Genomic DNA, 7,979 nt, shown 5'->3' on the forward strand with positions numbered 1-7,979 from the left:
CCTGGGATCGAGTCCCACATCAGGCTCTCTGCTCAGCGGGAAGCCTGCTTCCCCCCCTCTCTCTCTCTGCCTGCCTCTCCATCTACTTGTGATCTCTCTCTGTCAAATAAATAAATAAAATCTTTAAAAAATAAATAAATAAATCTTCTGTTTTCTGCCAATCACTTTCATCTAAGTCATTTCTCAACATATGCTACTTAGGTGTTAACAGATCTACAATATAATTACCAAAAGATATAGGGTCAATTATTACACAAGTTATATTTCCAGATACCTGCCCTTTCTGAAAATATTTTTCTTTACCATATGCAACTTTCTGGATACAGTTTTTCATTTGCATAATTTGTATCATTAACTACTACTTGCCTATAGAGCTTATTAAACTTGATTTTTTTTTTTTTTTTTTTTTTTTATGTTATGGTGCAGCTCCATCTCAAAATACTTGATGAGCACATAGAGATTTGAAGACTGGAGCAGTCTTCTCAGCCAGATTGGTTTTGGTCCACAGATTTTATGGGGCAATATCACTGATACATCTATGCTGTGGATATGACTGAATCACAAATGATGGCAATTGTTATTAAGGTAATTTAAAGCCCTGTATCAACAATTTTGTAGTCATCATTGAACAATCTTTCCCCCTTTTCTCAATGATAAAAAATGTACCTCCGATTCAGAACTTATTCTTATGAGGTGCTCCCAACTTTTCAATTTAGTCTTTAAATAGAAACACATATTTTATATTAGAATATCCCCCAACGAACAGTTTTCTCTTTTCAAAGGCACTTCTGAGTTATTATACAAATATAAAAAGTTTTCCATAGGCTCATCATAAGACAGAATTTATAGAAACTTCTATCTGGGTATCCAATTAATATTCAAGGACATTTCAAATATGCCAAGATTTGTCATGAATTATGCATTCTTTTAGATTTCTATAATCTCTACTTTCTTTGAAATATGTGCTATAAATCTTGCCCTGATTTCTCCAGTTTTGATATAACATTTTTATCCAAATCAATTTTCTGTTCTAACTTTTTTCAGGGAGTAAAGAAAGTACAATGATTTGCTAAAATTAGAATTGAAGCTTTTAAAAAAATCTCAGAATGCCTTAAGTCACACAAAGTTGTTTTTGCTGTTTTTCTTTATGTGTGTAGTTGCCAGTGTTGTGTACTGGAATTTTACTTTTTATTTATTTTATTTTATTTTATTTTTTTTTTTAAGATTTTATTTATTTATTTGACAGAGAGAAATCACAAGTAGATGGAGAGACAGGCAGAGAGAGAGAGGGGGAAGCAGGCTCCCTGCCGAGCAGAGAGCCCGATGCGGGACTCGATCCCAGGACCCTGAGATCATGACCTGAGCCAAAGGCAGCGGCTTAACCCACTGAGCCACCCAGGCGCCCATGGAATTTTATTTTTTAATTTTTGTGCACAGGATAGTCAGTGGTCTGCTGAAATGTATTAGGTTTCATTTCATTGGTCAGAAAAACAATAATCGTCATGCCAGTATCTAGGCTCACCCAATTAAGCTGTTCCATTAAAAACATTGCATATTATTGTATTTTTGTCCCATAAACATCAAATAGTGATAACACTTTTTTTTTTCATGATATCCTGGAGTCATCTATTAATCTATGCTTGGAAGTCTAGTCAATGCATTTGTGCAAGATATTCTAATAAAAACAGAGCAAAGACCGTGTCAGATAGAGTGGGAAAAGAATTTTATAATATATTAATATGAGTCTTGATTTCTTTTTTAAAATAAACATTGTGTTGATAATATTTGCTGCAATGTTATTATTCAAAGAAACATTAGCAGCATCTGTATTTTGGCAAGAGAATTCTTAAAAAAATTACCTGTCTGGGAAATTTTTGAATACTGTCTCCAATACAATTTTTTACTTTTTGTTCCACCCAATCAATGCTGAAATAAATGAACCCCTGCTTCATTTCCTCATTTTTGGAACCATATCAATAGATCAAAGAAATTAGAGATGCTTTCATTAAACTATTATTCTGCCTGAAAAAGATAATATTCCTGGCAAATTTTTTAAAAAATCATTAGAGTTTAGCAAATGGGGGTGTGGTGCGTGGGTGGCTCAGTCAGTTAAGTGTCTGACTGGATCTCAGCTCAAGTCTTGATCTCAGGGCCATGAGTTCAAACTCTGTGGAGCCTACTTTAAAAAAAAAAAAAAATTGAATTTAGCAAACCAGATTTTAAAGACTTATTTTAAAGACTTACAGACTTTTGATACAGGAAAAAAAAACTCAACTCATTTGATCACAAGAGTAATAGTGAAAAATATATTATGCAGTTACATTTTTGTAAGACTTTTTGTTTTGTTTTGCTTATAAGAACTTTTCCATTAAATTGATTGTCTATCCTTAAGTCACCTCCGTTTTATCATTTCTGCTTTTCCTATGGTATATAACTATTTATTCAAAATGTACACTGCTTAAAGTTAATAAGCATAGTAAAACCAAAGCCAAAATTTCTCACATCTAACTCCTAATTGTCAACCAAATTTTTAAAATAATTTTTAATTTTTTATTAACATACAATGTATTATTAGCACCAGGGGTACAGGTCTGTGAATCACCAGGTTTACACACTTCACAGCACTCACCATAGCGCATACCTTCCCCAATGTCTATAACTCCACCACCCTCTCCCTACCTGCCTCCCCACTCCATCCCACAACCCTGTTTGTTTTGTGAGATTAAGAGTCTCTTATAGTTTGTCTCCCTCCCAATCCCATCTTGTTTTATTCATTCTTTTCCTACTCCCCAAACCCCCCAGGTTGCCTCTCAACTTCCTTATATCGGGGAGATCATATGATAATTGTTTTTCTCTGATTGTCAACCAAATTTTACAGGTATTCATTCCCAGTAACAGGTGAAAGAGTGTTTTTCAAAATTTCCTCTCCAATTCTTCATAGTAGCAGATCCTATATCAAAATCCATTTCTCCTTCCTGTTGCCTTTTTGCATTGGTGTTCCTCTTAATTGCCACTATGCCCCATTTGACCTTTTCCTATCTTTATAAAACTCCCAGACTTAAATACATTTAAATAACTTGTCCAAAGTCACAAAACTGGTAAGTGTTGACACCAATCTGTCTAACACCTAAACTCTTACTTTTTCTACTGTTTCAAAAAGTACTCCAGCAAGAGCGATTCCATCCATATACACTCATGAGTTTGTTGGCTACTCAAAGTAAATTTGTTGTAACAGCGCTTCTTAAACTTTCATGTATGTACAAATAAGGTAGGAATCTTATTAAAACTACAGATTCTGATTCTGGAGGTCTGGGGTGGGACCTGAGATTCTGAATTTCTCATGAGCTTCCAGGGGATTCAAAGACTGCCATACTTTTAGTAGGAAGGCCTTGTAAGGCCCAGCAGAGTTTGGGGGTTAGTTAACCTATTATCCAATTTTATTCGCTATTTTTCCTACAAACACTCCACAGTTTTTAGGGTTTATTATCTTATTCATTGTTAAATATTTAAAAATGATCACAATGAGTCATTTTAGATTTATTGTTATAATAAAATAAATGAGACTCAAATAAATTAATATTCAGAATTATTAGCCAATCTGTCAGTTCCTTGTGTCCTTTTTCTTTTGTAATGGAATTGGCAGAGCCATCACTAACAAAAAAAAAAAAAAAAGAATTGAGTATTATCTACTTCAACCAGCCATTTTCTCAAGAGAAAAAAGGAGGCCCAAGTGGACAATTTTGAATATGTACTATCTCCTGTCCCTTCCAATATTTTTATCCAGGTGAAAACAGGTATGAGGAATATGAACAGCCTTGAAGGAGAAGCAGTTCATCCTAGGGCAGACAGAAGAGCAGGTATGAAAGCAGGGAATGGGCTATCCTCAAAGAAGCATGGGGTGGCAGCAGGTAAAGGTAGGGGGGAAGAGCTTTAAGAACCAGATAAACCTAAGTTGGAACAATGGCTTACTGTGTTCACTGGGCATATGATTTTGGACAAGTCATTGATCCTGGTTGAGCTTAGTTTTCTAATCAGCAAACATTTATCTGGCAGTGTTGTTAAGATTAAGAGAATAATGGATGTCAAAGGACCTGGTACATAGAGTAGGCAAGACACAGTTTAATTTTTTGCTGTATCTGTCTGAAGGTGAGCTGCTAAGCGCTGATTTTATGCACACAGACTTGAGGAGGTTTCCCCAGCTTTTTAGCTCATGCTTCCTCCCTGGAGTTTAGTCTAGTTGTCTTCAGCCCCAAATATTAAAAAATGGGGTCTAGAGGAATTAATCTGATCTTAGACAGGGCACTGTCATGGTATCTGAGTCACCTAATCTCTCACTTACATTTGCATATATATTATGATACTATGGGTCATAAATATTTTACCGATTAATGCAGTTGGAACTGGGCCCATCCCTATAGTCATTAAATCAAGTCTGTTTGATTCGGTCACAAGCATTATTTGACAAACTTATGCAAAATAAATTTTGCATTTGCTTACTTTACAATATAGAGAGAAATCTGAAACTTTAAATAATGAGTAACCGTAATTCTGAAAATAAAGAATTCCATCCTTTTTAAGAGCAGATCGTGGTGAATTTCTGTTAGCATTTCACATTTAGATCTATAGTCATACTTAGCATGAACAAGGCTTCTCAGCATCCAACCTCTGCTTTCTCAAATCTATGGTAACTGAAGGTAGTCTTTCAGATATCTTTTGGATGTTGTTTTAACTGATAAGCAAAGGGGAACAAAGAGCAGGGTAGAGGTAGGAAGTTGGATCTAGGAGTCATTGGTTCACCAACACAGCAAAGTGATGAGAATTTTCCTGCTATTCAGGAAGATAATGGGGTTGCTTTTCAGCCTCTGGATTAAGGGATTTGAAGTGGCATAACCTTTCTGGGGAGGTATGTCAAGTTCTGTAGTGGAGATGGCACCAGGGTCCATTAGAGCTTATTGTCTGTGAAAAGCAAGTGTTTCTAGGTATCCAATAGCAAAATCACTAAAAATATTTCTGTTCTCTAATTCACTGATTTCTCTACTTCCTTTACATTCTTTATTCCATACCTTCCTTCACCCCCATGATATTTAGCTTGGATTCCACTGCCCAATACCACTACTACTTCCTCTTAAATCACATTTTCCCGGAAAAATCCCATCTTGAAAGAATCCTTCATTCATCTTTGCTGAGCCTTCACCAAAGCAGCTAAGTAGATGGCAGAGAAAAATTACAACCCTAGGCTGACTTACATTGTTCATTTCCCTCAAATGTGTCCTTGATACTGGCCAGAAATCTATTCTTCCAATAAGCTTGGTCACCCATCCATAGTAACTAGCAGATCATAACTTTTCTCTCATTCTCTGACCTTTCCTCCTCTCCTCCTATCACGGCCATTTTCTATTAATGCCATTGCCTAAGAAATCCTAAAGAAAATGTAAGTTATCTGCAGTTAGGAGAAGTTAAGTGCTTCCCTATGCTTTGTCACCAAATCTACAATGTATTTTCCTACTCCATTTCCATCCCTTTTTCCTGGATGGCTCCTGTTATGGGCTGAGTTGTGTCCTCCCAAAACTCACATTTTGAAGTCCTAACCTCTAGTACTTAGAATGTGACTGTATTTGGAGATAGAGCCTTTAAAGAGGGAATTACGGTAAAAAGAGATTACATGGGTGGGCCTCCATCCAATATGACTGGTGTCCTTTTTTTTTTTTTTTTAAGATTTTATTTATTTGACAGAGAGAGAGAGAAAGATCACAAGTAGCCCTAGAGGCAGGCAGAGAGAGGGAAGGGGAAGCTGGCTCCCCGAGGAGCAGAGAGCCTGATGCAGGGCTCCATCCCAGGACCCTGAGATCATGACCTGAGCTGAAGGCAGAGACCCAACTCACTGAGCCACCCAGGTGCCCCTGGCTGGTGTCCTTTTAAGAAGAGAATGTTGTACAGATCAAGGAGTGATCATGTGACCATGTGACAACACAGTGAGAAGATAGCCATTGCAAGCCAAGGAGCAAGGCCTTAGGAGAAAATAAATCATACCTAAACTCCAGAGCTGTGAGAGAATTAATTTTTGTTGTTGAAACCACCCAGTGTATGGCATTTTGTTGTGGCGGTCCTAGCAAACTAACACAGCCTCATTCAAGACTCAGCTTAAGTGTCTCTTAAAAGAAAATACATCCCAATCTAAATTAAGCTTTTGAACATACTGTATGTTTCTCCATAGCACTTATCACAATTGGCAATGATATATAGATTTGTTTATGTCTATCTTCCTTAATAGATTTTAAGATTTTTTTTTTTTTAAAGATTTTATTTATTTATTTGACAGAGAGAAATCACAAGTAGGCAGAAAGGCAGGCAGAGAGAGAGGAAGGGAAGCAGGCTCCCCGCTGAGCAGAGAGCCCGATGTGGGACTCGATCCCAGGACCCTGAGATCATGACCTGAGCCGAAGGCAGTGGCTTACCCTACTGAGCCACCCAGGCGTCCCAGATTTTAAGATCTTGAGTAAAGAATGGAACTAGTGGTAGCATCAAGGGATGGGAAGGTAGCTATCGCCCCTCTATTATTTCCCTATGTTTATTTGATATGGATAATTGGAATTTTGTCAGTGCTGAGTCAAGTGTGCAAAAAACACTCAAAACATGTTCTCTGCCTCATTTCAACAAGTTTTTACTTCTAAATCTCTTTTATATAGAAACTGGAAACTGTATACACAGAAATTGTAAAACTAATTCATGTAATTCACTGCTATATTCCTAGGACCTAGCACTATACCTGATATACAGCTCGTGATCAGTAAATTTTTCGGGAAAGAAGGAATGAAGGATGGAAGGAAGGAAGAAAGGAAGGGAGAAAGGTAAGGAGGGTGAGAGGAAAAGAGGAAGTAGTTGTGAATGTAAGGAAAACCAATACCTGCCAATAGAGACATCTCAGATATAGCTGATGTGAAGTGAGTGGACAACTTTCCATTTAGGGGTTTTTAACATGGAGTTTATGAACATAATGTCAGCAGGAGGTAGCTGGTTTGCCTGGTTCATCCTGTTCTTTTCACCTCTGAATGTATTCTAATTTATTGAGCACTGTGGTGATTAATTTTACGTGTCAACTTGACTGGGCTACAGGGTGCCCAGGTATTTGTTTGAAACATTATTCTGAGTGTGTGTGTAGGCTGTTTGTAGATGAGATTAATATTTAAATTGGTAGAATGGGTAAATCAGATGACCCTTCCCAATGAGGATGGGTATCATACAACCCACTGAGGGCCTGGATAGAACAAAAGATAGAGTAAGAGAAAATTTCCTTGTCTGACCAACTATCCTCAAGCTAGGACATCAGTTCTCTGCCTTCAACTTGGACATGGGCTGGAATTGACACCATTGTCTCTCTCTAGAATCCAGCTTGCTGACTATGATCCTTGGACTTCTCAATTTTCATAACTGTATAAGCCAATTCCTTATAATAAATTTTTTTTGTATTTATCTGTACATCTTCATCTATCTATATATTATATAAATATTTTATAAATAAAATATTCATTCTGTTTCTCTGAAGAACCCAGTCTAATAACACCTAGCAGATATTTATGGATACTTAGAGATGAAAAGGGGAATTGTAGAAACTATTTTATTCCTCAAACCATTACAATATGATAGCCATCTGAGTGAGTTCTTATAATTTGAAACAGATTGTGTAAGTCAGTGTTTACCAATGCAACAAAAGTTCTTGGGAATTTTATGTGGAATGTTCCATTGTATGCATTTCTATATTTATATGTTTCTCCATAATGAAGATGCTAGGTTTTTATCAGTTCTTTTTTAACGTTTTATTGTGAAAAAATTTAAACATATACAAATATAGAGAGAATAGTATTATAAACCCTCATGTACCCATTAACCCAGCTTCAATAATTATCAACTCATGACCAACCTTATTTTATCCTCCTCACCCCTGATTATTTTGAAACAAATCCAGACATCATATCATCTCA

The 7,979-nt window shown here is 36.5% G+C and overlaps 1 long non-coding RNA gene across 1 annotated transcript; it reads left to right on the forward strand.

The window, feature by feature from the left end:
• The first annotated feature begins 430 nt into the window (after nt 1-430).
• On the forward strand, nt 431-6,835 carry LOC123394353. Its single transcript, XR_006609029.1, has 3 exons — nt 431-585; nt 3,785-3,857; nt 6,752-6,835. It is a non-coding gene; the product is annotated as an uncharacterized LOC123394353 (long non-coding RNA).
• Nucleotides 6,836-7,979: the final 1,144 nt, after the last annotated feature.

The sequence above is a fragment of the Mustela putorius genome, unplaced genomic scaffold, assembly GCF_011764305.1.
Source record: "Mustela putorius furo isolate JIRA1106 unplaced genomic scaffold, ASM1176430v1.1 tig00003834_pilon_pilon_pilon, whole genome shotgun sequence".
In the NCBI taxonomy this organism is placed as follows: Eukaryota; Metazoa; Chordata; class Mammalia; order Carnivora; family Mustelidae; genus Mustela; species Mustela putorius.